The sequence below is a fragment of the Triticum aestivum genome, chromosome 5A (genome assembly GCF_018294505.1).
Source record: "Triticum aestivum cultivar Chinese Spring chromosome 5A, IWGSC CS RefSeq v2.1, whole genome shotgun sequence".
Lineage (NCBI taxonomy): Eukaryota > Viridiplantae > Streptophyta > Magnoliopsida > Poales > Poaceae > Triticum > Triticum aestivum.
This window is the reverse complement of record NC_057806.1, coordinates 497,190,916-497,203,065: the sequence shown is the minus strand read 5'-3', so window position 1 is coordinate 497,203,065 and position 12,150 is coordinate 497,190,916. Positions and strand designations below refer to the sequence as shown.

Sequence of the window (12,150 nt, the reverse complement as noted above, 5' to 3'; positions counted from 1 at the left end):
TCTAATACTTTCATTTCTAATTACTTTAGATGTAACATTTTTCCTCCAACCCTCCTGCATTATGTTGTGTTTTACGTTGTAACTATCCAAATTTGCCCGTGTGCCATGTAAATGGGAGATGGACCGTCACATGCAATGCATGGAGGAGGAAACGAGGAGAGCACGCCCCCACCCCTGTTCATCATAATAAATACCGCTACAACTCTTGATCCCTGCATTTGACGTAAGCTAATTCAAGGGCATATTTGTCCAAAGGAGGATGGTAAGAGCTTTTTTGCTACACACGCTTAACCTTGTACATATAATAAAGATTATAAAGATAATTAGGAACAGAGGGAGTATAGAACATAATGCATTAGCAACCATACAATGAGCTTAGCATCCTTGGGTGCTAAAAACTATTTTCGAGCTTCCAATATCTGCCAAATAGACTTTATACTGCCACAAAACACCACATTTATAGTATGCTCTAATTAAAACATTTTTCTCTGTCATTTATCAGAAAGAAGATTTTCACAAGAAAAGCCGAACACATAAATGGTCCAAATGCACGGGCCGCAGACAAGAACCAGGTGGCCCTTTTTGCCCAGGCCGCGGACAAGAACCAGATTAGTTTTACCAGATCCCTTCCGCCCCCCACCCGCACTACCGCGCCCAAGAGGATTCAAAAGGGAGCGGCGGCGGCGAGAGGCCCGGCGCCGACCGCAACCCTAGCCCGAATCAGCACTCGCCGGCCGACGCTTCCGGAGGGAGCCGCTGCGGCGGCCGAGGCCGACGACAAGGCGCGGCGCCCGTTCACGGCCCTCAGCCAGGTCCACGCCGACCTCATCCTGGCGTGCGTCCCCCAGGAGCAGGCAAGCTGGCTAGATCTCGCGTCCCCGGCGGTCCCGTTCCCGTCCCTGGGGTTCGGAGGTGCGCGACTGAGATCCCGATTTTTTTTTTGATGGAGCGACTAACATTTGACACCCCTTTTGGATCGGTGCAGGAGAGGGCGGATGAACGGAGGCGGCGAGGCCAGCGATTATGGGAGCTCGGAGGGCGCGCCTCGTCGTCGGCCTCAGCCAGGTCCACGCCGACCTAGCCCTGGCGAGCAAGTTGGCTAGATCTCGCGGCCCTGGCCGTCCCGTCCCCGTAGCTCCCGCTGGGCCTGGTTGGCTGTTTGCTGATTGGCCTGGTTACTAATGTGCGTAGGCCACAACTCCAGGATGCTAAAATTGAGTGCGGTCACCACGCATACAACCAAACATAGCTACTGCATGAAATCACGATCGTACGTGGTGGAGGCGGCAGCGGCAGCGAATAGGTCATTAGGGCATGGCAGGGCGGCTGCCATGGGCCGGCGAGGTGGTGAACAGCGACTCAGCGAGGCCGTGAGGGTGAGCAGATCAGCACATGGCGTCAAAAAGAAGATCGAATATTTGTATTATGTTGCTGACTTCCGTCGATTGAAATTGTATTAGATCAAGTATTCAAATACATACTTATGTTCTCTAGTTTTAGTTCTGTACCTGTGCATTGCATTTATTCTAGTGCTCTCACATCATTGGAAAACTAATTGATTTGTTTCCTCTTGTGACTAGATATGGGTATATAAAGGAATTGATCTTGCTGAAATTAAGAAAGAATTTCAAAATATACCAAGAAGAATGCCTTTGCCACAGTCAATAAAGCTTTATTATAGGTATGTATTCTTTCTAACTATCTTCACTTGTATAATTTGTTTCTATCATTATATTGCACTACTTACAGATTCATGATTTGTCTATGCTTTCTATTTTTGTAGACATCTTTATGCGTGTCTTAGTTAATAATAAAGATGATAAATTGGTGATCTGTAATCCATATAATCTTCATTTAGTGAGGTATTTTGATACAAGTATTTACTTTTGGATTTCGGATGTATTTGCTGAATATAAAGTATTCTAGTGAGCTCCTGCATCGTCGTAATATACATGATTTTCTTCTTTAAAAACAACGCCACACCTGAAAATTATTTCGCCACTGCTAGTAACGAAGTTGAATTTGAGGTTTCCTCGTGCAGGGGTATTAAACTGGCTTGCATAAGGAAAATGTATTAATCTTCCTTGTACAAGGGTATCAATCTTACTTCCAGTCAGACAGCTCCGAGTCTGCACCACCTTGCTCCCCACGACCACTAGTAGTTGTACCGGACACAAAAATGAAGCAAAAATGTTATGTTCAACATATGTCGCACCTGCATCTGAGCAGATGAGACACGTTGGATGAAGTACGCGGTGGTTGTTTGCAAGGATGTCTGCACGGGCTTTGGCCGCGATTCTAACCATCTTATTTAGGCGCTGCACCATGGGCTCGTTTGTCGCTGCCGATGTCGCTCGGTCGCCGCCCCGTGTCATGCTAGCAAATTGGCCCATAGGCTGTCTGCGCGACATAGATCTAGGGCCTCCAAGAAGCGTATGCCCATGAAGGAGACCAATGTTGAAGCCCATTAGCACCGTACGTTGCATAGACCCGGTGCTCGCAAGAAGCGCACGCCCATGGAGGCGACCAGCATTGAAGCTCGTCAGCTCTGTTCGGTGCATAGATCTCATGCGTACAAGAGGCTCACCTCTATGCAGGTGGTCAACTTTGAAGTTCGTCAACTCTGCGAGCTGCACAAATCTAGTGTCTCTGAGAGATGCAAACTCGCAGATCGGCTCTCCACACGTCACGGATCCGTTGTTCATGAGAAAGGCGAGCTCATTGTCGTGCCCAATCGACTCTCTTCATTGCACAATTCTATTGCCTGCTTCTCGTGTAAGAGCGCCATGACAAGCGGAGTTGATGTTGTTGAGCAGGCTGGCACTTTGTGTTCGGCTTGATGCCGACACTCCTAGCACTAACGAAGCGTTGAGAGGATTGGAAGCCACTGGGATCGGGCCATTGAGGACGCCACACTCAACGAGGAACTGTATGGGCACCTCCTGTCCCGGTAGTGCCAAAAACCGTGAAAATGGCAGGCTTTGTGCAAGTGCACAAAGGCTGGAGTGATATAGTAGGACGATTTGCCGAAACTGAGTCAAGGTAGTAGTTGGCCTGAATCTGTGCTGATGCTCTAGGGTTGATGTCGTCGTTTGGGGCCGCAAAGTGTGACTGTGGGCCTGGAAGGAGAAATGGCGGGAGCTTCGAGGCTGCATAGTCAAAGACACTGAAATGTCGTTCCCTCCGGTGGCGCAGTACCTCGCTCGATGCGCTTGCACCACATGCGACAATGTGGGGAGAAGCAGATCACAAGTCACGCCATTGTCATTGTGTGTAGATACAGTATGATCGACGAGGAGGCCGTTAAGCTGAGAGCTCTGGACGGGGGAGACACCCATCCCGAAAGACCGAAGCGCGATGCACCACCTCTAAAAGGACCGAGATGGGCGTAGGATGCCCTTGAAGGGACTCGGCTACTTGTCTGCGCTCCCGCAATAGCCGGAGCATTGGTGAGGAGGTAGCTAAACATATTTGTTGGTCGGGCCGGGTTCTCCCCGGTGCCTCCGATGCTTGGTGGGCCTTCCGACCGTCTCATCTTCTCATCTCTATTGCTTTGTTTCCCACACACTACAAAAATACAATTAAGAACTCATTAGCTTGACAAACTCAAAAGTATTGCTATTCTTTTATTCTTTGCACCGGTCGCGTGCACATAACCTACCCAACGTGGCGGGAGACAAATGCGTAAAGATTTAGAGGTGCTTTATTACGAATTGACATAGGCACCATTTATGGCCCCTATTAAAGTGCTATTTTACGAACGAAATCAATTCTCATATATCCAAATTAATTATCATCTATTCACGTACAAATATACGACAACGCAAACATTAATGTGCTACCAATTATTCTCATTATGATGTTTTCGCGAGTTTTAAATGCGACTATTTATTGCAGCGCATCCATATATGGATATCAATCAAATATTTCCTAATATATCTCAGTGCACTAATGAAACAATCATCAGGATCCACTCAAAAAATAATAACATAATTAGTGTATAAACCTGAGAATCATAGTGGAGCAAAACGGCAAGTCAAAGAAAAGTTTTTCATAAGACTGAAAACTAAAACATGAGAACTATCTTCCCAAGGGTTAAACCAAAGCAGGAAGGAGTAATTCTCATGTTTTAATCTTTCTTTGCCTTGCCGCTTTGCTCCAGTATGATTCTCAGGTTTATACGCTACTTATGTTTTATCGTCCTGCTGATCATTTCATTAGTTGACTGAGATATAGTAGGGAATATTTGATTGATACGTATATAAGGATGTGTTGCAAATAAATAGTTGCATTTAAAATTCGGCAAAATATTAGAACGAGAATAATTGGTAGGACATTAATGTTGGCGCTGTCGTTTAATTTGGATATGTGTGAATTGGTTTCGTTCCTCAAATACCGCTATTTCTGTTTGTAACAGAGCACATCTAAATCTTTGCGTATTTGTTTCCCGTTCAAAGACGTACCTCGTGCAAAACAGCCTTTTTCGGCCGGGTAGGTTCTATGCACATGACCGGTGTGAAGAGTAACACAATAACAATACTCTTGAGTTTGTGAAGCTAATGTGTTCTTAATAGTAGTTTTGTAGTGTGTGGGAAACAAAACAATCGAGACGAAAAGATGAGACGGTCGGGTGGCCCACCAAGCATTGGAGGCACCGAGAACTTGACCTGACCAGGAATTATGTTCAACTACGTCCTCACCAATGCTCCGGCTATTGCAGGAGCACGAACAAGTAGCTAAGTCCCTCTGAGGACATCCTACGCTCATCGCGGTCCTTTCGGAGATGGTGCATCGCGCTTTCGTCTTTCGTCCACATGTCTCCCTTGCACAGAGCTTCCAGCTTCATGTCCCCTCGCCAGCCATGCCATTCCAATGCAGGGAAACAACGATGTCACTTGTGATCTACTTTGGTGAAATGGTGTTTCCTGGTCTTCGGCTATGCTGCCTCGGAGTGACCGCCGTTTCTCCTTCCAGACGCCACAACCACACTTCGCCCCAAGCGACGACTTCAACTATGGGCTGTCGGCGCAAAATCATCCCAACTACTACCTGGACTCCATTTTGGCGAATCGTCCTCTTGTGCCATGCCAACCTTTGTGCACTTGCACAAGCCACTCAATTTTCCAGTTTATGCCACGACCATGACAGGAGGTGCCCTTACAGTTCCCTATGGAGCGTGGGGTCATTTGTGGCTTGATCCCAGTCGCTTCCAATTCTCTCAACGCTTCGTCTGTGCTAGGAGCGTCGGGATCAAGCCGAGTACAAAGTGTTGGCCTGCTCAACGGCATCAACTCTGCTTGTCGTGTCATGCTTCCATGAGAAACGGACAAAAAAAATTGTGGAACGGAGAGAGCCGATTTGCCGCGACAATGAGCTAGCCTTTCTCATGGGCATCGGATCCATGTCTCGTGGAGACCTGATCCGCCATGATGGCAAACTTGCATTTCTTGTAGACACGGGATTTGTGCAGCCCAGGGAGCGGACATGCTTCTAAGTTGCCTGCCTGCATAGGGGTGCGCATCTTGTAGGCGCTAGACCTGTGCACAACCAATAGAGCTGACGGGATTCAATGATGGTTGCCTCCATGGACGTCCGCTTCTTGCGGGCACCAGATCCGTGCAAAGTACGGGTCGATTGGCTTCAACATCGGTCTCCAACGCATACACCTCTTGGAGGCCCAAGATTTGTGTCATGCAGACAACCTACAAGCCTTCTTACTAGCACAACAAGGGTCGGCGACGACAAATGAGCCCATGGTGCGCCGCCTGAATAAGATTGTTAGAATCATGGAAAGACATCCTCGCAGATATCCACTACGAACTTCATCCATTGCGTCTCATCTGCTCAGAGGCAAGTGCGATACATGCTGAACACAACATTTTTGCTTCATTTTTGTGTTCGGTGCAGCCGCTCGTGGTCATGAGGGGCAAGGTGGTGCAAACCAGGAGCTGCCTGACTGGACCAGTTAATGAAGGATATGAATCTTGCTGGTTGACGCCTATCTTTTGTCAGCCAGCGCGAAGAAAAAATCTTAGATGTGTCTTTACTCTATTGGAGTATTGTTTTAAATAAATGGTCACTAGAACAATATCATGTTTTACTGCAATTTATTGCTATATCAATACTATGTAAGATGGTTTTAATTTTATTAATTTGATGTTCCTTGGTGAAATGTGATTATATATATATATATATATATATATATACACACACACACACACCTTTTGATTTTTCTTTCGAGTAGAATTATGTCATTTACCTTAAATGGATAAGGGGTCAAAGTTGGGCATTCTTGACCCTAAGGTTGTCTAGGAGCTTATGTCCAATGGTGATAGTTCAGATGATAACAGTGAAGATGCAGAATTAGAAGATTGCATCATTCAGTTAGCTTCCCTTGGTCTCGTGGTAAATTTTGACAATATTCATGATGGGGGGTCGCACTAGCTGGTAACCTAGATGTGATGCACACGAGACAAAGTTGATTGATTAACCTGATTGGCTAACCTGAGCTCTGCCTGGTCGCTTATCTTTGGGATTGGATATATTAGACGTTGGTTGGGGAAATAGAGGACCATCTGTGTTGCTGTGGGTGTGGTTCTCTGAGTCAAAGTGCTGTATTTGTTTGTATTGGATTGGGGTTTGCAGAAGAGAGGTGGGGGCTGGTGCCTGTTGTGGTTGCAGTTGTTTAGATTAGGGTGTTGTTCTCAAGTGCTTGGTTAATTTGGTCCTCGCTTGGCTATGTCGTCGCAGGAATGGAAAGGTCACATGGTTGAGGATCTATGCTTGTTGTGGTTGCAGTCCTGTGGATCAAGGTGTTGTTCTCGAGTGCTAGAGTAATTTGGCTATCCTGTCGGCTCCCAGCTTCCAGGTTCTAATTATATGTGGTTCCAGTCCTGTGGATCAACATGTTGTTCTTGGGCTAGATTAATTTGGTTATCCTATCGGCTCCCAGCTTCCATTATATGAGGACTTGGTGCTTTACTGTCGGTTGTTTTGTTCGGTTCTCTTGTTTTCTGATTCTTTGCTTCATGTGTTTCGCATGTTGATATGCCTGTCCTTGTTAGGTTGCGTCGCTTGTGGCTCTGGGGTTTCTTGTTCCTCTTTGATTATGATGTTTGTTGGCTGATTCTATTCCGTCTTGCTTTTTCAGGACTGTATGTTGTTGGTTGGTCTGTGCTGTTCTTCTTTTATCGTTTATAGGTGGGACATGCTCTTTACCCTGCATTTTTGTATCCTTTTTAGGCTGTCGGTTTTCCATTCCGGGTATATAAATTCCTTCTATTGGATGCTTTGGTGGCCACAAAAGCTTAACACATGTTACATCGTGCTATTTGCTGAGGTAGATGTTTGACTCCTTTCATGTGTGATATAGAACATCCATATGAGATAAAGCAAAAAGGCAGAGACCAAATATAAGAGCTGAGGGATATGTGGAAGAGGGACGGGATGAGCTTGAGGCTTACGAGCCATTCAAATAATCAGACGTGCATGGTTTCTTGAATTTTCAATTGTTGAACCTGTTAACCTGAAGATTTTTTTCTTCTTTGCGGCAAACTCCAGGGTAAAATATAAAACAGAATCTGTCACCTGAAGGCATTCTGTCGAGGCCTTGCTCAGAGGTTGGGTGAGTTGATTTATCTCCTCTGCATACTGATGGATGCTAATAAATAAGCTAGATCTATGAATAGTTTAGTCGCCAGTAGATGAGCTGATGAACAATAGCATGTAGTAATGGTAGGTATGATTTGGTTCCAAGTAGTGGTTACATAATGACATATCTAGGATGGACCTTTAGCTACTGAGGCCTGAAAATAGAAAGGTAACAAAAAGAATCTCATTTTATTTGGATTTTTTTTAAATTGCAGCCCATAAGTAGCACTATTAGTTCCTTGGTTGTCATTTGCTAGAATTTCTTGCTTTTGAAAGGAATTTAGAAGGATCTTAAGGAAGTACATTCAGTTATTTGTCTTGATGTTCCTTACCAAAGCAGCAACCTTCTATTGCTGTTTCATGTCGTGCTCTTCTTAATTTCTTATCAATGAAAAGACAGCTCAAATGAATGTCTCTTGTGAGTTATTACTTGAATGTCTATGAAACAGCAAGCTTTCAGTATCCTAGGATTTTGCTACCAATCATTGTTTTTTTGGGTGACAAACCAATCATTGATTCTTACTTAAATAGTTAAATGCTTGCATGATATTATTCGTTCACCATATTGCACTTGGTGAGACCATTTATCATGAATCTATATTTTTCCATCTTCAGAGTGCGCCTTCATTTGTGCAAAAAAATCAGTATGGGTAAATATTAGTTTCACTTTGCATAGTAGTATAACCAGGTCTGTTGAACTGTACATTTTCTGCATGTTATCATGTTTTTGTTTGAAAGCAAGCTAATTGGAAGGCGGTGTTTATTTGCATGAATGCCTTGCCATTTTGCTGGAAGTTACTTGATGCGTGAGGTGCTCTTTATAATTTGCATGTGAGAGAGGATTAGTTTGTCAAGCTTTCTATTGATAAAACCATTTCATTAGTTTTTTTTTTGGGGGGGGGGGGGTACAGTCAGGCTATCTTGGATGAAAAACATAGTTCGTGTAAGAATTCTTTAGAAAAAGTTCTCAGGGACTATTCTGAATCAGGGGCGAGGACTCAGATGTGTAGTGATTCTTTAGACAAAAGCCTAAAAGGGTCTGATTATTGTGTCTGTTCAGTGTCCACCGTCCACAAATGGTTCTATTTAAATTGGACTATGTAGTTCATTTTAGCCGATGAACTTGCTGGATCACCTCCATTGCAGGAGTTTAGCTGATATGTATTGTATGCAGATGATTACGAGCAAGATGCAAGGACACAAAAAGCTTGGAATGCAGAAAGGTTAGACGCGAGCTGCCGCTAGCGCACGGTGGCGTGCTGCATCTCCCATCGGTGCTTGCGACAGGAGAACTACATCCCTGGCCTATTCATCTATGCCTCAGCTGCTGCCTCTCCAAGTAATGCCAAACCTATAGGCTATAACAGGTGTATGGATGCCGACATTCAGACTGGTCAGCTAAGAGGTTAGAATTACCCGAATTTCCTCTTATATATAATAGTATAATACCGCAGTGGTAGCCTCTCCTGCTATTTTCTTGTCCAAAAAAGTGTGATACTAACATTTTCACTACAGTTTTATTTTACTGTTAGAAAAACAGATGGTTCCTATGCTATACAACTTTACCGCATGCTCTTTACTGCATGCATACCTGATCCTCTGTTTCCTCTGTTCTCTTGGTTGGCTTTGCAGACCAGGACACGGAATCTGGAGAGGTCCTTGGTCATCAGCTGGTCCATCATGAGGTATGTCACTGAGATCATGCATGCTCCTTCTAAGCTGGGGATAAAAGTTCTTAAGATTATCATCTAGCTGCGAGACGCCGCTTTTACTGTTAGAATAACTTGAAATCTTCTCTTCAAACAATGCAGTGTAAGGTTGATTTTGACATGTAGATGTTGATGTCCCAAGCTGAATTTCAAGATACTCGTGGCAGCAATTTCCCATAGAAGTGTTGTGGTTTAGTTCGCTATACTGTTAGAATTACGCGAGGTGTGCGTGTATCATCGGGGTGGTGCTGAGTCAACTAAAAGTCAGAGGCGCTAATATGTGTGCATTACCTACTGTTGTATATTTTTCAATCATGCACTCTGTTCTCTTAATGATTAACTGTGAATGAAATGGATGAGGGCAATAATGTTCATGTGCTAGAACAGAACTCTGGAAACTTGAATGGAAAGAACCTTTAAAGCAGGTGATTACCGAGAAATTATGTTGCATATTGTTATAAGTCCTATAGGTTGCCAAAATGATGGTCTCTTAAAATGCGTTAATCCTGATTATCTCACCACTTGATTGATATGAACAAATGGTAAATTCTGTAGCTTTTTGTAATGGTGGCGCAGGGCTGCAGGCTAAAATTGAGCCGGAAGACTGCATTCTGAGATCATGTTAATCTGGAATAAAAGAAAATAACACTAAGCTTCTCAACATGGACATTATTGACAGCTAGGTAATTATATAAAATATCCTTATCTCAGTTAAGTTTATGTATGCCTTTTACTGAAGTTGGAGTAATGCCAGTTCTCCACTCAGCGTAATGTCCCTGTGATATTCTACTTTTCATTGACGCAACTGATGTACTGCCACACAAGGACAAATACAGTACTTTAGTTGTGTACTATAGGAAAAACATGATTCTTCCATACCGTCGACTGGGTGGTTGTATTCAGAGAACCGCAGCATGATTCTTCCATCCCGAAACATTTCTTATGCTTGCCTTGAATGGTATACTTCAATTCCACGTGCCTAATAATAATTAATAAGTTGACCAATTCTGGAACAGAGGAAGTTAGTAACTGGGACTTATAAACACATTGTCACCTCTTGCTTAGGCAAGTACTCTACTCTTTGGAGGTTTTTGTTTCAGAACTTCGTAACGTAATCCATTAACAGCGGCACCAAATGACGCTGAATCTTTGTTTGGTTAGTTTGGGCTGTAATCACATAAGTACCACGGTATCAATTACCGACCCAGTGCAAATTTGATTTCGCTCAAAATCGTGTGTTAGCAGAAACCGGAGCGACCCTCTTGCGGCTATACTGTTACCACGTCTTCCCTGTCCAGCCCCATGGAGTTTGGCGGCTGCTCGACGTGGCGGCTGACAAGGCCGCGGTCGCCGGTGGAGACGGGAGCATGCTGGTATAGCGTCCGGTGCCGGCGATCATGAGTGCGTCGCTGACGAGCATGCGCGCCGTGACCAATTGGCCGGCGTGGGCACACTGGTGAGGATGGAGAGCGGCTGACGCCAGTGCACGCCACCATGCCCACAGCTAGCTTCGGCTGCGGGCTTCAACAACGGAGTCCTTCAACAACACATCATCCATTCTAGCTGATCGAGGTCGGAATTCTTGTTGCTATCGTTGGTGGTGGACGCCAAGGTTGAGGAAGGGGATGGCGAGGCGGTTGATGTGGTGGCCGGGGAGTTCAGGTAAGCGGCTTTAAAGGCGCTAAGAGCAACTTCAATGGGCCGACCCAAACAAACGGCGTATTTATTCGCATTTTGTTCGTTTGGGTTGCCCGCCCGCCCGGTGTTCGTTCAGTTTTGCATTTGGATCGGCAGTGCGCCCAACACGCCAACCCATTTCATGTTTGTGCTCAATTTTAAAAAAAGGCCTGCGGCCACAGATCGTCCCAGTGGCATGTAGATCACGCCGACACCATGCCAGCGCCGACATACATTGCCGGCTTCAAAAAATATCACCACACAGTTCATGCTGGTGCACTCGCCAGCGGCCGGCACACATGCCAGCACATAAAAAGGGGTGGGACTTGAGTTCGACCACGCCATCGTGGCCTCGTGGTCATGCCAGCACACAGTCGGTCAACCAAAAAGGGAAGGCGCTCGCGGCCACGAGATCACTCGTCGGTCAACCTGCATCTTCTCGAACTACGCCCTCTTCCTTGGCGACACGGTGTTGAGATCCACCTTCATGATCTCCACCCCGCTCATCATGCTCGCGAGAGTCACTTCTTTCGCCTTGGTCTTGGCGTTGGCGGCCTCGAACTTGCTGCACTCTTGTTGGATGACCCTCCATCGCTTGGAAATGGACACCCACCCGCGCGTGCTCACAATTTGGTAAGGCGGAAACTTCTTGCGCTCATGAAACTCTTAGTGGACACGAATCCAAGAGGTTGAATGCTTTTGTTCGGCGCCCGTCTTGGGTCTTGTCCAATGTCTCGCCAACACTCGTAAAGAAGCTTGTCCTTGGCAGTCGTGTATGCCTTCGTGCGCTTGCTCTTGCGCTTCGGCTTAGGACCGGCGGCTTGGTTGGCGAGCTTGTCCTCGAACAAAGGCTCCACTTCGATGTCGCACTCGTCCTCTTCCTCTTGACCGTAGTCGTCTGGGAACTCTTGGTCGAGTGGGAAGCCGTCCAGGTCCATGCCGACCTGATCACGCATGAAGGCCGCCTGATCGGGATCATAGCCAGCGGCCGACGTGAACGCCCCGCGGTCGTCCTGGCTTTGTGTCTCGTCGGGATCGTAGCCAGGGGTCGGTGCATCGCCCTCGAAGATGAGGTTCTGCATGTAGTCCTCGTCGTCGGCAGTCGGCATTCCGT

At 45.8% G+C, this 12,150-nt stretch overlaps 1 long non-coding RNA gene across 17 annotated transcripts; it reads left to right on the top strand.

Moving 5' to 3' along the window:
• The first annotated feature begins 564 nt into the window (after positions 1-564).
• On the top strand, positions 565-9,783 carry LOC123104323 (uncharacterized). Of its 17 annotated transcripts, XR_006450266.1 has the most exons (10): positions 565-912; positions 986-1,376; positions 1,581-1,681; positions 1,784-1,862; positions 6,751-6,868; positions 7,151-7,200; positions 7,561-7,624; positions 8,825-9,055; positions 9,283-9,335; positions 9,462-9,783. It is a non-coding gene; the product is annotated as an uncharacterized lncRNA (long non-coding RNA). The 17 variants fall into 17 exon arrangements; XR_006450272.1 differs by lacking the exon at positions 1,784-1,862 and having other exon boundaries at positions 6,751-6,812; XR_006450267.1 differs by lacking the exon at positions 1,784-1,862 and having other exon boundaries at positions 6,751-6,812; positions 7,151-7,229; positions 7,373-7,624.
• Positions 9,784-12,150: the final 2,367 nt, after the last annotated feature.